The sequence below is a fragment of the Emys orbicularis genome, chromosome 2 (assembly GCF_028017835.1).
Source record: "Emys orbicularis isolate rEmyOrb1 chromosome 2, rEmyOrb1.hap1, whole genome shotgun sequence".
Lineage (NCBI taxonomy): Eukaryota > Metazoa > Chordata > Testudines > Emydidae > Emys > Emys orbicularis.
In genome coordinates, this window is record NC_088684.1 from 138,339,148 (window position 1) to 138,358,818 (window position 19,671).

Below are 19,671 nucleotides of genomic sequence, written 5' to 3' on the forward strand. Positions count from 1 at the left end.
GTCTTCCTCCTAAGTTATGAGTAATGTAATTTCCTCTCCACTAAACATTGCTTATTTAATTTTACTTGTTCTTTAACATTATACATTGGTTAACTCTCCAAACAGCAGTATAACTTAAGTAGATGTGGTAAAAGTCCACCAACTAGCCTGGCTGAAATTTTGAATGTAGAAAGAGTGAGTGAGTGTGTGTGTGTTTAAAAAAGGACAGCTAAGGGATTTGATGCAATGGTCTAAATGGTGCCATTAAGAGAATATGCTAGGACGGCAAAAGATGGACTTTTTTATTATTCCACATGTTTATATTTTATTGCTAATAATTACAGAGAAGTGTCAATCCCCTCACCCTTTCTTTCATCACTTTGAGACCTTCCAGGTTAACTACGTTGTCAAGAGAATGTCACAAATCCACCAGTAAAATTATGTTTCTCATTAGGAGATGATCTAATCAATTTAACGTGGTATCTTTGGTACAGCCTACCCTATCAACATATACACACTATAAATGGAAAAATCTGTTTTTCTGTCACACTATCTAATACCAGGCTGCTTGTGCCACTACATTTTAGAGCTTGTCAGCAATTCAGTTACAATCTCTTATTTCCAGGGGTTTATACCATAGCCATTAAAAAAAAAATCAATTCTGGATGTCACTTGATGTGCATTTTTGTTATAAGGGTCGATTATATTTATTTAGAATTTTTTTTTGATTGACTCAAGATGCCCCAAATTCCCCAGGAATTGTTAAAATTAGAGATGGACCCTGGGACCATAACCCTTTGTCTAAACACTTTTGAAGTCTGAAAAAGTTCATTGTTTAAGAACATAAGAATGGTCATAGTGGGTCAGATGCAATGATCCTTCTAGCCCAGTATCCTGTCTTCTAACAGTGGCCAGCAGCGGCGGCTCTAGGCACCAGCGCTCCAAGCGCGTGCCTGGGGCGGCAAGCCGCAGGGGGTGCCCTGGCAGTCCCTGCGAGGGCGGCAGTCAGGCAGCCTTCAGCGGCTTGCCTGCGGGAGGTCCGCCAGTCCCACGGATTCGGGCGGTGGGTACGCTGAAGCCGCGGGACCGGTGGACCTCCCGCAGGCAAGCCACCGAATCCGCGGGACCAGGGACCTCCCGCAGGCAAGCCGCCAAATCCACGGGACCGGCGGACCTCCCGCAGGCAAGCCGCCGAATCCGCGGGACCGGCGGACCTCCCGCAGGCAAGCCGCCGAATCCGTGGGACCGGGGACCTCCCACAGGCAAGCCGCCGAATCTGCGGGACCGGGGACCTCCCGCAAGCAAGCCGCCGAAGGCAGCCTGCCTGCTGTGCTTGGGGTGGCAAAAAAGCTAGAGCCACCCCTGGTGGCCAGTGCCAGATACTTCAGAAGAAGTGAACAGAACAGGGCAATTTATCAAGTGATCCATGCCCCATTGTTCAGTCCCGGATTCTAACATTCAGAGGTTTAGGGACACCCAGAGCATGGGGTAAACTTTGTGGATCAGGACAATAGGGCCTCCAATTCTGCAAACACTTACATACGTAGGATATGAAGAATCCCTGTCACTGGTTACCACCAGGTTGGACAAACATCTCTCAGGGATGGTCTAGTTAGACTTGGTCCTGCCTCTGTGCAGGGAAATGGATTAGACAACCTCTTGAGGTCTCTTCCAGTCCTGCATTTCTATGTGCTACCTTTATACATGCAAGTTGCCCATTGGCTTCAATGGGATGACTCAACATGCATCATGTTAAGCTGGTGTGTAAGCATTTGCAGGATCAGGGCTCTAGTTATTATAGGAAGATAAGGCACAAGTAAAAGTTTTTGAAAGTATCCTATTAAGTAGTTAAAATTCTACATTAAGTCCTTTGTCTTATTGTTAACACAGGGACTTAAGCGGATTCTGCGGGCTCTCTGAACAGTTTCAATCGTAAAGGATAAACAGGTGGCTGAGGAGGAAAATACAATAATTACTAACCCCAAATGGTTAAAGCTAGATGAAAAAGCAAAAGGAACTTTCCACAAATATTCATTCACACTATTAAAATGAATTCATTTCAGCCATGCCAATGTCCAGCTCTCAGGTTTGCTTTCCAAAACATTCAAGAGATCGAGTTTCACTGTCAAAAACATCTGTGGGAAGGCAAGTTCAAAATGGCACACACAATGTTTTAAAACTCATACGCATACAAGTTTTTGCTCCTGAACAGCCTGCATGATTGTCCAATCAAGACACAAATAATGCAGGTGGCTTACCAGATGTACCGTAAAATAAGCAACACAGAGCTCATGTCTCACTTGCAATCCCATGCATAGAGTAAAAATTCAAGCAACAAATAATATTGGAGAAAGTCATACTGCACTTATGGAATTCAGCTGCTTTTAAAGTCATCACAGTTGAATTACACCCCAGTGCAGAGAGCTAATACATGGCCTATTCATCACTTAAGTCTTTCTTGAGCCCAATAGTCTTGAAGTGGTGCATAGAGCTTGTGATGCCCTTTTCACTGAGGTGAATTTCACCCTGACTGAATTATTCTTTGCAAAATATTCTCCCAGATGTAATTATCTTAACACACATCAACAGAAGCGGGATGTGAGTGGAGGATAGTTATTAAAATAATCATTTCTTTTATCACAACAGGTTCATCTCTTGCAGTTCCTTAACAGCGTGCACATCCATTTAAAATAAAGTCAATTTCAAACAACACTATTAACGATAACAAAAAACCATAATAATAATGAATGCCGTTAAAAATAATTGGCCAGATCCTCAGTTAGTGTAAACCAGACTAGCTCAATTGACTTCAGTGGAACTATGGTGATTTACACCAGTTGTGGATCTGGCCCAAAATTAATAGTTCTTGATTTCTACTGTTGATGATACAAAGATTTTAAATTAAAGATTCAGTATTTGAATAGTTACACTTGTCCAGTTCAAATGGATTTTTATCAATGTGCTCATATTCTCCTGCAGAACTCATTGTTGGCTGTCAAGATTATAGTCTAATTGCTTTTGAAATTTCAATTAAAAAACAAAAATGATAAATGAAGATATCAGAATTCAGAAATCACCCACTACACATCCAAATGCATTTTTAACTGATTATTATAAAACTACACTATAACTTTATTGAAATTGTATCCTCTATGCTAAATGGATTCCTATACACTATCACTCTTCGGAATGATCCATAAGTTTTCCTGACCAAGACCTAAGTAAAAAGAGGACAAATAGTCTTGTGCTTAGGTTAAAATTCCTGACTGAGTATCAGAAGTTCTGGGTTCAATTCCGAACTCTGCCACAGATTTCTTAGGTGACCCTGGGGAAGTCATATAAATCCTGATTCAGCAAAGCACTTAAGCACATGTCTTCAGTAGGATTTAAGTATGTGCTTAAATGCTCTGCTGAACTGAGACCTTGATCTCTCTGCTTCAAGTTTTCCCCCTATAACACACTTGGCCTATTTAGACTTGAGGCTCTTTGGAGCATGGACTGTCTCTTACTATGCATATGTTCAACTGCTAATGCAATGGGGTTCTTATCTTGATGGCAGCTTTAGGTTCGACTGCAGTACAAATAATTAATAATAATACAGTATTTACATATAGAATAATCTTAGGTAGACAAATTAATGAGGGATTTTAATATTTTTGGAGAATCCCAGGCCCCGCAAGCAGACAGAAAAAAATACCGTTGAGGTTCAACACATCTGATAAACTTCTTCAATTCAAACCATGCACCATCTCTGCTGAGCCAATACCTCTGCAAGTTTGCGCCTGATAGTAAAGCATTGCTGCAGTGTAAACAGTTTGCTGTGCAGATTGGCTAGCCTATCTATTAATCAACTAGATTAAAAGGATGATGGCAACTCTCCGATAATTATGCAACATAATGAAAAGATTGGGAAGCCTGATTTAGGGCTTATTAGCCTTTGAAATCCTTCATTAGCCGTATTAGTTTCCTGCACCAGATCCCGACGGGGAGGTATTGCCGCTGTACTGCAAGATACAAAGATCTGTCTGATACTTTTAACTACAATCACACCTGGATTTTGTGACCTTAGAAACCTCAGTGCATCAAATCCAATGTTTTTAGCCTATGGTCTCTCTAGAATATATTACATATTCCTTATTCAGTGGCAATATATTTCTGTTAAAAGCCTTCCTAGGGGTGCAGTGATCAGCACTGCATACAGTTCTAGACAGAATAGTGCTTGCTGAATTTCCTGAGGCATCATTCTTGTCTATAATGGGAAGACATGGTGCACTGGCAAATGTGCTAGGACACCGGCCAAAAGCATTGTCTGGATGCTGCAGTGAGAATGTCAGTCCATGCAATTCTCTTTGGTCCACGCTTATGCTGGATACCTATCAGCTCAACTCCCAGGCCTGACAACCTCAGAGGGCTTTTGAGATTCAGAACTTTTCTTCGGTATAAATATTTATTTATACAGTATCCATATCATATTCGACCTCTCTCCAGACTGTGCTCTGTGTTGTCTCCCACAGAGGCTCTTAGCACTCTGAGCCATTGTCACCTGGATGTCTGCCCACCACCCTGGCACTTCCCTCCATCAATAGCAGCCTCTGTAGGGCTCTATAGCTTGACCAGCAGGACTACAATGTCTGCTCATATCCACATTCAGGGATCTCCTGTAGGGATGAGTGAACCAGTTCAGATAAGATAAGAACTGACCTAAAATCTCAACCCCAAAGAGTTGCTGGAAGCGTGATTTACTTTTCTCTCTCAGTTATTTTTCATTTTCACTGTGTGCCAGGGTTCTGGGCCAGAAGCACCAAATATCACAAGAATCATTTTTTTTCTCTCTCTCAAGACCAAAAGAATACAGAAGCAGGAATCTTCTGGAACCAGAGAGCAGAACCTATTCTTAGATTTCCAGCCTCGGTTTGGAGGCGGGAGGGGTTTGAATAAGCATCTGAAATTTCTGATTTGTCTATTTAGACTGTAATTCCTTTTGGCAGGGATTGGCTCAATGTACAATGCCTAACACAAAATAAAAACCCCCAGTCTTTGCTGGGTCCTGGCAGTGCTACAGAAATCATCATCATCACTCCAATAACCACATTGGTCATTGGGGCACCATCACTGATGTCAATCAACCAATTGTCTCCACCCTGATGATTGTGTGTCAGGGCTTGAGTCTTCACAGAGTCCATTCCTGTCCATTCTTTTATGTTGTCAGTCCATCTCTTCTTTTGTCTACCTCTTCTTCTCTTCCCCTGTACTGTCCCTTGGAGGATGATGTTGGATAGGCCAGATGATCTTGTTACATGGCCATACCACGTCAGCTTGCGCTTCTCCACGGTCTTCAGGAGGTCTTCATATGACCCAGTGCATTGGGTTATGCGGACCTCTTCATAGTGACAAGGTCGAAGTATGAGATGCCCAGGATTTTACGGAAGTCTCTCATCTCTACTACCTGTATTTTCTGTTCAAGTTCTACCATAAGGGTCCATGTCTCGCATGCATACAGAAAAATAGAGATGACCAATGCGTGCAGCAGTTTCAGTTTGGATTCCAGGGAGATGTTCTTATTCCTCCAATTGGCTTTAGCTTTGCCACTGCTACTGCTGTTTGTGCAGTTCTTGCCAGTATTTCTGCCTTTGATCCTTCATCTGTGATTGCCCCCAAATACTTGAACTGTTTCACAGTCTCCAGCTCTTGTCCACTGACAGCGATAGGTGAGCTGATCCCGTCATGTTTGTTTGTCATCAGCTTGGTTTTCTCTGCACTGATTTCCATGCCATATTTTGCAAAGGTTTCATCCAATCGTTTCACAAGATTGGCAAGTTCATCTTTGCTGCCTGCCAGGCCATCAATGTCATCAGCGAACCGAAGATTTGAGATTGTTCGCCCCCAAATGCTGACTGTGCATATGTGATCTTCTAGGGCATCAGTCATTATGCGCTCCAAATAGATATTGAACAGTGTGGGCGAAAGAAGGCAGCCTTGCTGGACTCCAACAGTGGTATGAAATCGCTCTCCTATTGTGCCATTGACGAGAACTGCACTGCTGGCCTTGGCATACAGTTGTTTAATGGTAAGAATAAGCTTACGACCAACACTGTACTACTTCATGGTTGTCCAGAGAGTGCAGCCTATAGGACTAACCTTCTTGCTTGCATATATATATATATATATATATATATATATATATATATATATATATGCAAGCAAGAAGGTTAGTCCTATAGGCTTTTCTTATAGTTTAAATATTTGGTTTATTGTAATAGGTTTATAGATTTATATTAAATTAAGTTTGGCTGTAAGGCAAGAGACCTACAGGCCATATCCTGTATGTTAAGCTAAGGCAAAGTTAGCATATCTATATTAAGTCCTTTTACTCAGGAAGCAAAGTTGTTACTTATATCTTGTTACTGTGAAAGTAGAATGAATTATATTGTTAAAATAGAATGGATTAAAGAAATGCTGTATGTTCCTTTAAGCAGGAATAAGGAATGTTGAAATATAGTTGTCAGGAAGAGAAACATTAAGGTATGAAACAATGGGTCCACTTAAGCTAATGGTGGGACATTAACAGGAGATCGGTAATAGTTAGTAAGGAAATAAGATATAACAGGAGTACTTGTGGCACCTTAGAGACTAACAAATTTATTAGAGCATAAGCTTTCGTGGGCTACAACCCACTTCTTCTAATAAATTTGTTAGTCTCTAAGGTGCCACAAGTACTCCTGTTATTTTTGCGGATACAGACTAACACAGCTGCTACTCTGAAACCTGAAATAAGATATGTATGCCTAGCCCCAGGTAAACTTATCAGTTATACTTCCTTTTGTTATCTTGTTAAGTTCGTGCCCTTTTATCTGTATAAATAAGATAGTTTGAGTCTTGCATGGTGCTCACATTATCTGGGTGTATTAGCAGAGCGCTTTGCTAATAAACAGAGTGGTCTAACAAATTGTGAGTCCTAAGTCGCACTTTCACATTACCTAAATAGATGAGTACCCACGCCTATGTCCGTGACCTTTTATTTAGACCAATATACAATGGAGAATGGCATAGGGGGGTTTTCAATGTTGTACCCACAGACTTAACAAGTACACCACAAGAGACTGATGTGTGTACATACCTGTCATCAATACGCACATACATATTAGCCTATGAGGTAAGCTTACCCTAACATTTCTGTGGGTGAGGAATGAAATTTGGGCATAGGAGGAAGGATTTCCGGCACTTTGCCCTATAAAAGAGGTGACCCACCTCAATAGAGTACTCCATTTCTTACTTGACTTCAGCTCTCACTTTACTACATCTCCATTCTCACTTTACTTTATTCTCACTTACTTCCTCCACTCTATCGATTCAAACCATCTACGATAACTGCTACTATTAGTAGGCTATACTTGTTCTTCTTAAACTTTAAGTTTCAAAGGAACTAGGCTAAGCTTGGTTTCCCTAAGTTTTATTCTTAGTTTGTTTATTAGGTTTTAATTTAAGTTTGTCAAGTAAACCCTAGTCAGCTTTGGTAGCTCTTAGCATTTTCTAAGCACTGCATCCCTCACTCAAGAATTGAGAAACCTGAACCGCAAGGCTGTTCCTGTGTCTCTTACCACAAGGTTATCAAGAAAGGATGTGAGTATGTTAACCAAAGCTTTGTTGCATATAATACTATATTATCATATGTATCTTTTGAATAGCAGTAATGCAATTGTAACTCTGGGTATTTTACCATTTACTTACTATTATTGATTTTAATAAAAAGTCTTTAAGGCTATATCTGTCTCAGTGTGAGCTTCCTGTCATACCCCTGAGGATCCTTTATAAATTCTGTGGAGCCTGATTCAGGACAAGAACTTTTATCTTCTGATCAAACAGATTAGCGAGCTTAAAACCCATACTAATTAATATTGATGATAATAATTATTAATATTATTATTAAAATCAAATAATTAAATGAATAAATTAAATTCCCATATTATCCAAATTAATATTATCAGTACACCCTAAATCAGGGTACAAGAGCTTCGTGCCATACTCTGTCAAATGCCTTCTTGAAGTCAATAAAGATGTGGTAGATGTCCTGCTGGTGTTGTAAGTACTTCTCACATAGAACACGAAGGTTAAAAATCTGTTCTGTGGTACCTCTTCCAGCACGAAAGCCAGTCTGTTCTTCAGCAATGATATTCGCCGCTTGTGACTTCAATCTGTTCAATAGGACTTTCAGCATCACTTTGCTAGGATGGCTAATTATGCTTATGGTCCGGTAATTTTGACATAATTGCAGGTTGCCTTTCTTTGGCAAAGTGATGATTAGAGACTGTGTCCATGTGGAGGGCCACTCACCAGTCTGCCAGATCTTGTTGCAGATCTTGGTGATATATCTATTACTATTTCTCCTCTGAATTTCATCAGTTCAGCTGGGATGTTGTCAATACCTGTAGCCTTTCTGTTCAGGAGTGATTTCACAGCTGTCTCCACTTCTTCACGCAGTATTGGAAAGTCATCCTCCTCTGTTGAATCTGGGCTGTCTAGGACACTAGGATCTCCATTTGTCTGGTGGTTGTATAGATCAGAGCAGTAGTTTGATCACCTATTGATGATGTCCCTTTCTTCTCTAAGACTGTTCCCTTCTTTGTCTTGAATTGCGTTAGCTTTGGTCCATTTTTCCTTCGTCAGATCTTTTACAACCTGGAAGGCTCATTTGCTATTTTTATTATTGATATACTCTTCAATTTTACAGCATTGTTTTTCAATCCATATCTCCTTGGCCACCTTCATTCCTTTCTAGATCTTTCTGCCAATTGCTCTGTATTTATCAGCTCCCTCAGTGCTGTTCTTGTCTCTCTTAGGTTCTCTTCTAATGTAATGTAGTATTTCATTTGTGACCCATGGTTTTGTCTTCTTACGGTGTTTCCCAAGGATGTCCACTGCTACCTCATTCATTACAGTGTTGAAATTGTTGGTTATTGTTTCTGCGTCTCCCTCTAGAGCAAGCAGCGGGGGCAAATTTTCCGCCGATCATTGCTTGGAATGACTCTGCAATGTTTCAGTCTCTGAGTCTTTCTAAGTCAAACTTGGTTCTGGTGAACTTTGGCCTGACAATTTTCCTTAGCTGCAGCCAAAGTTTAGCATCACAATTCTGTCCCCGGACCCACAGGGAATGCTGCAGTAATACAACTAAATAAAATGATGATTTAATAGTGCATGACCTTGTCTCCTATTCCTAGAGCATATCCATCAGTTCAGAGTGTCTACAATGAATAGAAACATAGTAATTCATAAAACATAATCAATAAACTTCTAATTAATGCTCCCTGCTTGGCATTCACAGTTTTATTTGCAAGGATGATGGAATTCTTGGGAACGCAGTGTGACCTAGAGGATAGTGCATTGGACTGGAACTCAGGAGAACTGGGCTCTGTTCCTGGCTTTGCCACTGGACTGGTAGATGACCTTGGGCAACCCACTTCACCTTTCTGTGCCTCTGTTTCCACATCTGTAAAATAGAGATAATGATACTTGCCTTCTTTGTAAAGTGCTTTGAGATCTAGGTTCTTTATGAGAACTAGATATTATTTTCCCTCTTAAGTACATTCACATTTGTGAGGCTTATTTATTTGGACTTGATTTGTGTTAGAATGAGAAGAAAAGGACAAACCCACCACCCACCAGGACAGAAGCAGCCAGGTGTTCAAATCAGCTATCATACACTTGTATTCAGATTTTTCAGCTCCAGATAGCTTCATGCCTATCGTTTGCTCCCTTTCTGCTGAGCCTGAGCAAAAAATAAGATGATGGAGATAGATGGTTCAAACAAGTCTTGATCCCCCTGCAACACCATCCCAGTTTGGGTTTCTGACTGCAAGATCCAAGATGCAGTATCAGTCCTTCTCTCCAAGCTCCTATTCTATACAAGCTGGAGCAATTTAGTCCCAGGATGGAGAAATAGGTCATGTTAAACAGAAACCACCTGTGATCTCCATAGAGGGACAGATGTCCTGATCTCCAAGGCGATCCCACATTCTGAAGTATATTTTGAGAGCTGGGGGTTTTACTGTCAGATCGGACGTGTAGTCTTCATGCAACGATTATCCATTCAGGTTTAGTTGCTGTTTGGCAAGTGTAAGATCATCCCCTCTGGACGCTCACAAGGCAGCATTGTAAATTGTAAGACAGAAATGCCAAGCTGTTGGAGCTATTATCACACAAACAGCATCTGGCACCTTTTGATGGGCTGCATAAGCAGATGCTGATACACAAAATGCCAGTACTTCTCAAGTGGCTCACCTGTTGTGAGACTAGCTGGCTATCTTCCCATTACGCTCCCAGCTGCCATCATTTTTTTTCCATGTGACCTTCTCACTTATGAGCATGGAGTGACACAAAATTCCATACAATTTAGGGAAGGTTTTTTTTTCTTTTTCTTTTTTAATTAAAATAAAAATAGACCTGTACTGAGTAGCAGTGACTGTTCTCTAGGCCAGCATCCTCAACCAACCCTAACTCTCTGTGCCACCTCACCCGAGCACTCAAAAACACCAGGAGCAGGATTGAGCCCCTATGGAGTCCATCATTTAAAGACCTTTCATGCTGTTTCAGGTATCTGTCACCCGCTTACACTGTTGTTGTAGCCGTGTCTGTCCCAGACCTGAAGAAGCGCTCTGTGTCAGCTCGAAAGCTTCTCTCTCTCTCACCAATAGCAGTTGGGCCCATAAAAGATATAACGTCACCCACATTATAACATAAACAAACTCCCAACCAAATTAACCAACCAACCAACAAGCCTGAGTGGAACCTTAACCCTGTGTGCCAGGTCACAGTGCCACTCACTCAAATTTGGGCTGGCCGCTTCTCCATCATGTTGCAGGGGCAGCTGCGCCCCATCTCGATGGCACCTTGACCCCTTGCACCAATTTGTAATGCGGCTCACTAACCGGACAGAGTGGGGCTGCTACTTGGTGCTTGCTGCCCCTCTTTCCACCATAACCAGCAAACCATTCAAAGTTTGCTGCGCACCACCCCTTGAAAGTTTAATTCTCACCTTTCTCCCCTCCCTGTTGAGAACCTCTTTCTAAGTGGTAAGAAGGGGGCGGCACACTAAAGTTTTGTATCGTATGCTTGTCTAGTTGGGGTGTTTTTGGGGGTGGCTGGGGAGATTCCATAGTTCACAGGCTCCAAAGTTCCGCAGCATATCTGTAGAACAAGAGTCTGTTCCTGTTTCCCTGTCAATCCATCCATCCAGATCTGATGAACTGTTATTTTGGTTGGGCCAACGATAAACTAATCAGAGCTGCTCATTTCAAAAAGGACTTCATTTCTGAAGTAAAATCCAGCTTGGAACTTCGCTCTCTCCTCTCCCTGATGTTAGAAATGACACTTCAGTATAAAACAAGACCCCTGCTGTAAAAAGTAAAACAGATCTGTTAATTAACTAAGATTGCCAGTGGCTCCCAGTGGGGAGACAGCTGCACTGCATGTTCCAGTGTTTTAGAAGCATCCCAGTGTTTGAAAAAATTGCCATTATTTTCTGTATGCCATCTTCACGTACACGGCTATGCACCGAAGCTGTGTGTATGCTCATATATCACATAGCAGGTGATCGACTTCCACTGGAGGGATACCACTGAACATGATGTTTGCATTATAGGCTGTCCTTCCACTCAGATAATTCTTGTTTATTTCACACCTCCTTCTTGGAGAAGTACAACGTCAGTGCACAACTTCGGAAATAGATGGTTTATTTCAGCTGTGCCGCCCCTTTGAGAGCCCAGCCAAAGCCACAAATTTAAACAAAGAAAACCTCAGGGCCCCAGCAGAATGGAGGAATAGAGAGAAAAAAAACCAACCTTAGAGAGAGTTAAAACACACAATTCCCATTGATTTTCAAGGCAAGATATGTGCCCAACTCCCTTAGGCACTTTTGAAAATATGACCATCTGTGTTGCTAGGGGGTTCTTTGTGGGGGGTTCTATTTTAAAAACACAGACATCGAACAGAGTCTTGCACTCTAGGACCCTGATCATGCCCTCTAAGAACTAACGAGCACTGGTTGAAAAATTCCTGTGGAAACTGTTTTTTTTTTTTTTTTTTTTAAAGAAAGTTGGATCTTCAACCAAATTTTTTTTTTTGAAAGTATCTGCTTTCTGTGGAAAATTGTGACTTTTTGGCAGCAAACCAAAAAATTCTCAATTTTCAGTTCCTCGATGAAGCATCAACATTTTCCACAGGAATTACAAAATCTCCATTTTCCAACCAGCTCTAGCATTAATGTAATACAAACAAAACAAACAAACAAGAGAAAACAGGCTGGGAGATCGTGAGCTAGGATTGGTGTAAATCAAAGCAGATCCACTAAATTAAAAGAAAATATAGGCCTAATTCTACCAGCCCTCGATGTGATGACAATGAAATTCCCACATATATAAATCTTACACGCTCAGGACTCCACATTCACAAGAGCAGAGATTACACATTTTTCTTACTGTACTATTTTAATTTTTTATTTGCACTGTGGGAACCCCTAATGACTGCAATCAGGATCCCATGGGGATAGGCATTATACATACGTATCGCCCCTGTCCCAGAGAACTTAGGGCCAGATTTTGAAAGCTGTTTGGGTGTTGAATTCTTGAAATCAATGGGAGTTAGGTGCCTAAATACCTTTAAAGCCCTGGCCCCCTATTATCTAAGTGTCTGACAAGTGATAACAGGTAGATACCAGAAACAGATGGTGGATGGGGAGGCATGAGGTAACAGTGAGATGACTGTAATAATTAGCATAATAAGCATGAGACACAGCACACCAGCTGCCCAGGAACTGCTGATGCTAAGATCTTCACCACAGCTACAGTCCCTTTATGATGCATAAAAGGGCTAGCGTGGCATAAAGAGGCCCTAAAACCCCAATGTTTGAGCTGTTGGAGGATTCCCCTGGCTCAGGCACTGTGGAGAACAACCATATAACTTCTTCCGAGAACTGCTTCTTAAGACCTGGTATAGGGGGCATGCCAGGGGTGGGGCTGAACACAAGAGGGGCATTTCAGGGGTAGGCAGTGCTTAATTTGTGCTGAGCCGTGGCACTGTTAGGCTTGGTAGTTCATAGCCCCGGCACCCATGAACCGCCAGCTGGGGGGAGGCTAGCCCCAGCCCCACCCCCTTCCACGTGAGGCCCTGCCCCTTCCGTGCCCCCCACCCCCCGATAGAGCCCAGAGCCCCACCCCCCATCGCAGCCCCCGGCCCCCACCCCAGGCTAGTGCCCCCAGCCCCGGAGCATCCCCAGCCTCCCCCCCTCCAGCCCCGGAGAGGGTGGCATGACAACAGTCCCCCCAGCCCTGGAGCGCCAGGGAGATTGGAACCGTGCCGAGCGGAAGCAGAAGGGGCGGGGTCTGGGGGCAGAGCATGGTCAGGGCCACGCCTGGCTGTTTGTGGAGGTACAGCCTCCCCTAGCCTATGATCCGCCACCCATGCCGACATCTCCTGGCTTGCTGGGTCAGTTACACATCACTCAGATGCCAGAGGAACATCCCAAGCCCCGACACCTCTTGCTTGAGCTCTGGCACCTCTTTCATTACAACTTAAGTACTGGGGGTAGGCCTATTGCATGCAATGCTGCAGGGATTCTGTGCTGCAAAACAGCCGACATAACGGACCAGGAAGGCTGCCATAACTTAGACAGCCCCTTCCCCCAGGGCTGACAAAATTACACTGGGGTCTCCGAGTGGCCCAGGATCACGACAATGGAAAGGTGGCATAAAGCACCTTAGCCTCCCTGCTCCATGGGCTTGGGCAGTTTCTGATGAATAGCACAGACACTCTTCCTAAGCATTCTGAAGGAGCTTTACAAGAGATTTGAAGAGGGATAATGTAGTGGCTTTGCAGATTTGAGGGGGAAATTGGACTGATGATGATAAAGGCTGGAACTGTGGGTGGAGTGGGGGCTGGGGTTGATGGCTAGCTAGTACATTAGAGATGATAGGCAGGGCAGGGCCAAGTGGCAAAGGGCTTTAAAAGTGAAGACGAGTCATTCCATTTCATTGTGCACCCTCGTCAGGTCAAGATGCTTGATCATTATCTTTATACTGATTGTTTTATGACAAAACAAGTCTGCTTAGCTGCTGAGGAGACAAAAACAGGGTCCTGTTTTAGGGCTGCAACAACTGCTTTAGTGTCTGTATAATTATGGGGATTAAAAACAGACCTCTAGCAGCATCTGAATCTGATTTCTTTGCTTTCGGTCTCTAGGACAAAACTGGTATTGCAGCTAAGGCAATTCTAGTTTTACAGTGGTGAAATGGGCATACATATATATATATATATATATATATATATATAATGTTAATATGTTTCTTACTTTGCTTTCAGCCAAAAACAAAAATATACCCATGAGTTCAAAAGGTACTCCGCATGACAGCTGCATCCTAATGACCCCTTATCTAAAGGAGCACATACAGATTTAAGATCAAAATTATCTATGTAAACATGAAATCCAAAGTCTGATTTGATCTTTTTATACACACACACACACACACACACACACACACACACACACACACACACACACACACACACACACACACACACTAAACATCACGATTGCAACAGACCCTGGAAGAAACTGCAAAATAGTGAGAGGTTTCAGAGTTGCAGCCGTGTTAGTCTGTATGCGCAAAAAGAACAGGAGTACTTGTGGCACCTTAGAGACTAACACATTTATTTGAGCATAAGCTTTCGTAGGCTACAGCCCACTTCATCGGATGCACAGAATAATGAGATTCATGTTGAAAGGAACACACACATCACACAAATTAAATCCTCCAAAATCTAAAGGGGACAATGGAACTTTTCACCTAAAAGATTCAAGGGTCCAGATTCTGCCATATTATATAGTCTCTTCATGTCCCTCCTGCAGCATAAAGTGGCCATCAAAGAGGATTAAGTGGTCTCCATGGAAGGAGTTGGCAAGGGACAGAGAGGTCAATGGTTAACACACTCTACTCACCTATTTTAACCAGTGTAATGACCCTCAGAGGGAAGTTACCTTAGAACAGCCCTGCCATTCTTGCTACAGGAACGGGGAATACGAACTCTGGGTCAGAGAGTAAATGGGTCGATGAACTTAAAACTACACTCCTCGCTCCTAATTATAAGGATCCCTTCAGGTGAGGGTTGGAGTAATTACAGAAAAGCTTACATTGCCGCTGCCTGAAATGGACCTGTTCTATACTGAGGACCTTGGCTTTCAGCTAATAAAATGGGCAGAAGGGATAACCACTAACATAACAAATAATTGCCTGAGAAAAAAATGCATTAGCTTATGAAAATGCAGAGCACATAAAAGCTCTAGTTAATATTCTTTTTATGCACTTATCATGAATTTTGTACAGGGTTAAATATATTTTCCGGTGACTAACACTGCAAGGCCGAGGATTAAAAAGGATAATGTACAATGTGACTTATGAAGTTTTAATGGAAAATCCCCATGGGTTATGTATAAATCTTATTTATAGCTTTAAAAGTATGTAATATACTTATTGTATATTTTAAAAACTGTGGGAGTACAGTCTCTATCATAGTTAATCCATTAAAAAAAAGCAACGCCTAGAGGCTCCTAAGGATACGCCATTTGATATTTTAGTGTCAATGTGTACAGTGTGAAATGTCCAATATGATTTAGTTAGAGGGGGAGAAAAGAAAGTCTTGAAGTAAGGGACAGAATGGCCGATTTAAAAACAAAATTGGACACACTTGGGGAAAAATAAAGCCGCTTGATGATGGCTTTGCCCTCCTGAGTGATGCCTCTGTATAGAAATATCTACCAGAGGACTGGAACTAAGGAGATCTCTTTCTCTCTCTCTTTTTAAATATGACAACAGTGTCTACAGGCCCCCAACCAAGATCACACACGTGGGGTATATATACAGTCCAGTTGGAAGACGTGGTTGCAGCATGTGCAGACATACCTGAACTAGCTTTGATCTAGCTAGCGTGGGTGTGTCTACACATGATTCTATCACCAGAGTAAAGAGATGGTCCCTCCCCCAAGAAACTCACAATCTAAATAGATAAGAGAAAGGATATAAAAAGACATTATCACCTCTCTTTTACAGAGAGATGTCAGACCAGGGAGCTAGGCCAATTTACACCAATTCAGGATCTGGCCCTATCCAGCGTTATACAGGGAGTCAGTCACAGAACCAAGAACTGAGCCCAGATCTCCTGAGTCACAGTCCAGTGTATTACACCCAAGATCTCCCTTTTTAGATCTGGGCTCTATTCACAATTCTGGTGTGCATTTGTTGTGTGAACTCAGGCAAGTCACTTCAGTTCCCTTATATCCCAGCATATATCACCTTTCCACTCTTGGCAAGAATACCTTCTCCCTTGTAGCATCTTCGGTCTAAAAACAGCCTTGTGGCTTCTCTCCACCTCATCAATTACCCAGCTTGTTTTAAAAGTCATCAAAAGCACTCCCTTTTCTCCCTGTCTCTTCCTCAGCTGTTATTATTTTAACTCTATTGCTGTATTATCTGTCCTTGTAAAAGCATTTCGGAGCAAAGACTGTAGGAAGAATACTAGACAGAAGAATATTAGACAAAATAGAGTTGTGTTGTATTGTATAAAAAAATAAAACCCCAGGTGTCCCTTTTAAGCTGTGCTTTTAACTCACAGCCACAATCACTTGCAATGATGGCAGAGCATGCTAAGAAGCTCATGACCGTCGCTTAGAAAATGCCCACAGGCAATCTGTGCACTGGGAATCCCAAGGAAGACAATGGCATCGGGGGATAGACTGAACCACCACTTAATTGGCTACACAGAGAACAACCACCCTTGAAGGTATAAAAAGAAAACCACAGCCCAGATGCTTAAAAGCTTAAAAGCAGCTGAAAGTCAAATTATGCCAGTGAGCTCAGGAGAAACTCAGGGCCAAATTTTCAGAAGAGCACTCAAGCTCAGCTGAGAATGCAGGGTACGAAACTGCACTTTGCAGGGCCGCCAATTCACAAGTGTCTGGCCACCAACCCGGGCCCAACCATAATTTAAATCCACCTGAAGGTTATTCTAATTAACTTTGGCTTCTAACATTGTGCAGGGTCATTCCAATGGCCATGTATCACCGGGGTGCAGGGACATCCAGGCCATGCCCTCTTTCCCACAACCGGGAAGGTGCCGGTGTAGGAGCTAATAAAGTGTCTGTACGTCACTTGAGGATTCTCCTATGAAGAAAGAATCTTTCAATGCCCAGGTAAGCCAGCTTTTAAGGCTGTTTTGCCAGACTGGGTTGGTTGAAAGCTGTCCCAAGCCCAGCTGAGAGCTCTACACACTACCATAATATAAATAAAATAAATAATAAACAAAATAAAATAAATAAAATAATAATAATAATAATAGAGAAGACATCAGGGTATATGGATGGAAGCAACTTTGATATATTTCAGTGTTAGGAAAAACAGGGAGTCTTTAGCAGAGATTAAGCTTTCGTGGGTAAAAAACCTCACTTCTTCAGATGCCACGAAAGCTTATGCCCCAATAAATCTGTTAGTCTTTAAGGTGCCACCGGACTCCTTGTTGTTTTTGTGGATACAGACTAACACGGCTACCCCCTGATATTTAGCAGAGATTGGCATAGAACCCATATCAACTGCATCCTGAGTCCAGCCCCCGATTAAGGACACTATTCTGCCTGTTACCCAGAGTCTTGGCTATGAGACAGACAGAATGATGTGTGGGAAGGTCACATTACCACTGCCTATGCTGTACCCGACAGAGGATTTCAGACTCCTGGGCTGTCTGTCTAGCTCTTCCACAAGCTGCTACATGTGGAATAAAATTAGCGTGTGCGTGTGTGAGAGAGTGTGCAAGATCTTTTGTTTTCCCTTAGCAATTTATGAGGCTTTCTTATAAATGACACCAGTCAAGGGGAGAACAGTAGTGAAAGATTACACTTGCCATCTAGAACAAAGCTTATTTACTTTGTTGGAATGTAGTCAACAGAGGAGAAAAATCAGGAGCGGGGGAGAGACTCTAAAATAGTGCCTTATTTCCAAAGCCCTGTGGTCACGTCACATTTCAAGCAATGTGTCATAGGAGCTATAGCTCCTTGACTGATAGTTTGCTAATATCAATGGAGATCTGTCCAACAAAGACCATGTGAAAAGGCGTAACATGGCATCAGAAGGGCCATCTGCAGATGCTGGCAAATATTCTTCCCATCCCCCCTTCCCCTCCCCTAAAAAAAAGTGTCAACATCCATTTTTTTCCTCATTTGTTTTCTGCTAGGTTATGCAGATCTTTGAGAGATAAAATATATATTTCATCGTTTTAATCCAGCCAGAGACATCCCCACACAAGTATCGGATCAAGCAGAGAATGAACAGGGACGCAGATGAGAAGAGAACGTAGGGAACTTTCTGGCTCCATATTCAGAATACATTATCAAACTAAACAGTGCCACTTCCACAGCAGAAATTAAATTAAAGATGTGCCAGAGATTGGTTATACTAGCTTCTCTCTTTACCGTCACAGATATATTACTTTTGATCTGTGTGCGCTACTTATACAGGGTTGAGGTAGATGCAGCCTTTACATTGATATTGTGTGACCTCTAAGAAACTTAAAAGTTATGGTCTGTGAGGTACCAATATGTGGGAACATTTAGGACTAACAACATGTCTAATGGTACTTGAAACCATAAGGGTACTCCACCCACATGCTTCAAGGAGTGACACAACCATTTGCAGGAGTCTGGAAGGAATCCATTCCCCAATTATTATTTGTATGAGAGTAGGCCCCAAGTGAGATCAGGGACCACTGCTGGAGGTGCTGTATATACCCAGCATGGCCTAGTGGGTAAAACTGGGAAGCAGGAGATCTGCTTACTAGTCCTGATTTTGCCACTGACCTGTTCTGTGATCCTGGGCAAGTCATTTCCCCTTGCTGTGCTTTTTCCAGTGTAAAACAGGGACAATAATATTGATCTTCCTTTGTAAAGCATTTTGGAGAATGAAGTGCTACTAATAATTGTTACAGGCACTTAATGAAAACATTACACAAATTGAGAATCACACTGTTTATCAGTGTGCTTTAAAACAACCAAACAGCAAAAACAGTAAAGGGATTCCAGTGCTCTCATGTGAATGATAGCTGGCATTTTAAACCCTGTCTGGTTCTGAAATAGGAGAGAGCCCGGTCACTGATGGTCAAAAAACTCAGCAGAGGAAGGTTTAGAACTCTGAGCCAGTGCAGATGAAGATTTATTTTAACCTCTTTGGGCAGGACAATGATCATAGAATCGTAGGTATAGGGCTGGAAGGAACCTTGAGAAATCATTAAGTCCAGCCCCCACACTGAGGCAGGCCCAAGTTAAACTAGGCCATCCCTGACAGGTGCTTGTCCAACCTGTTCTTAAAAACCTCCAATGATGGGGATTTCACAACCTCCCTTGGAAACCTATTTTAGTACTTAATCACCCTTAGAGTTAGAAAGTTTTTTCCTAATATCTAACATAAATCTCTCTTGCTGCAGATTAATTTCATTACTTCTCGACCTACTTCCAGTGGACCTGGAGAACATGGATACCCAGAAATCTCATGAAAGTCTTTCACATTTCAAAACAAACTCTGATCAGTCCAAAGATTATCCCCAGGTTTCCTTGTCTGGTCATCATTCAAATGATGGCAGGATCTGGGCTCTACCTGGCAGTCT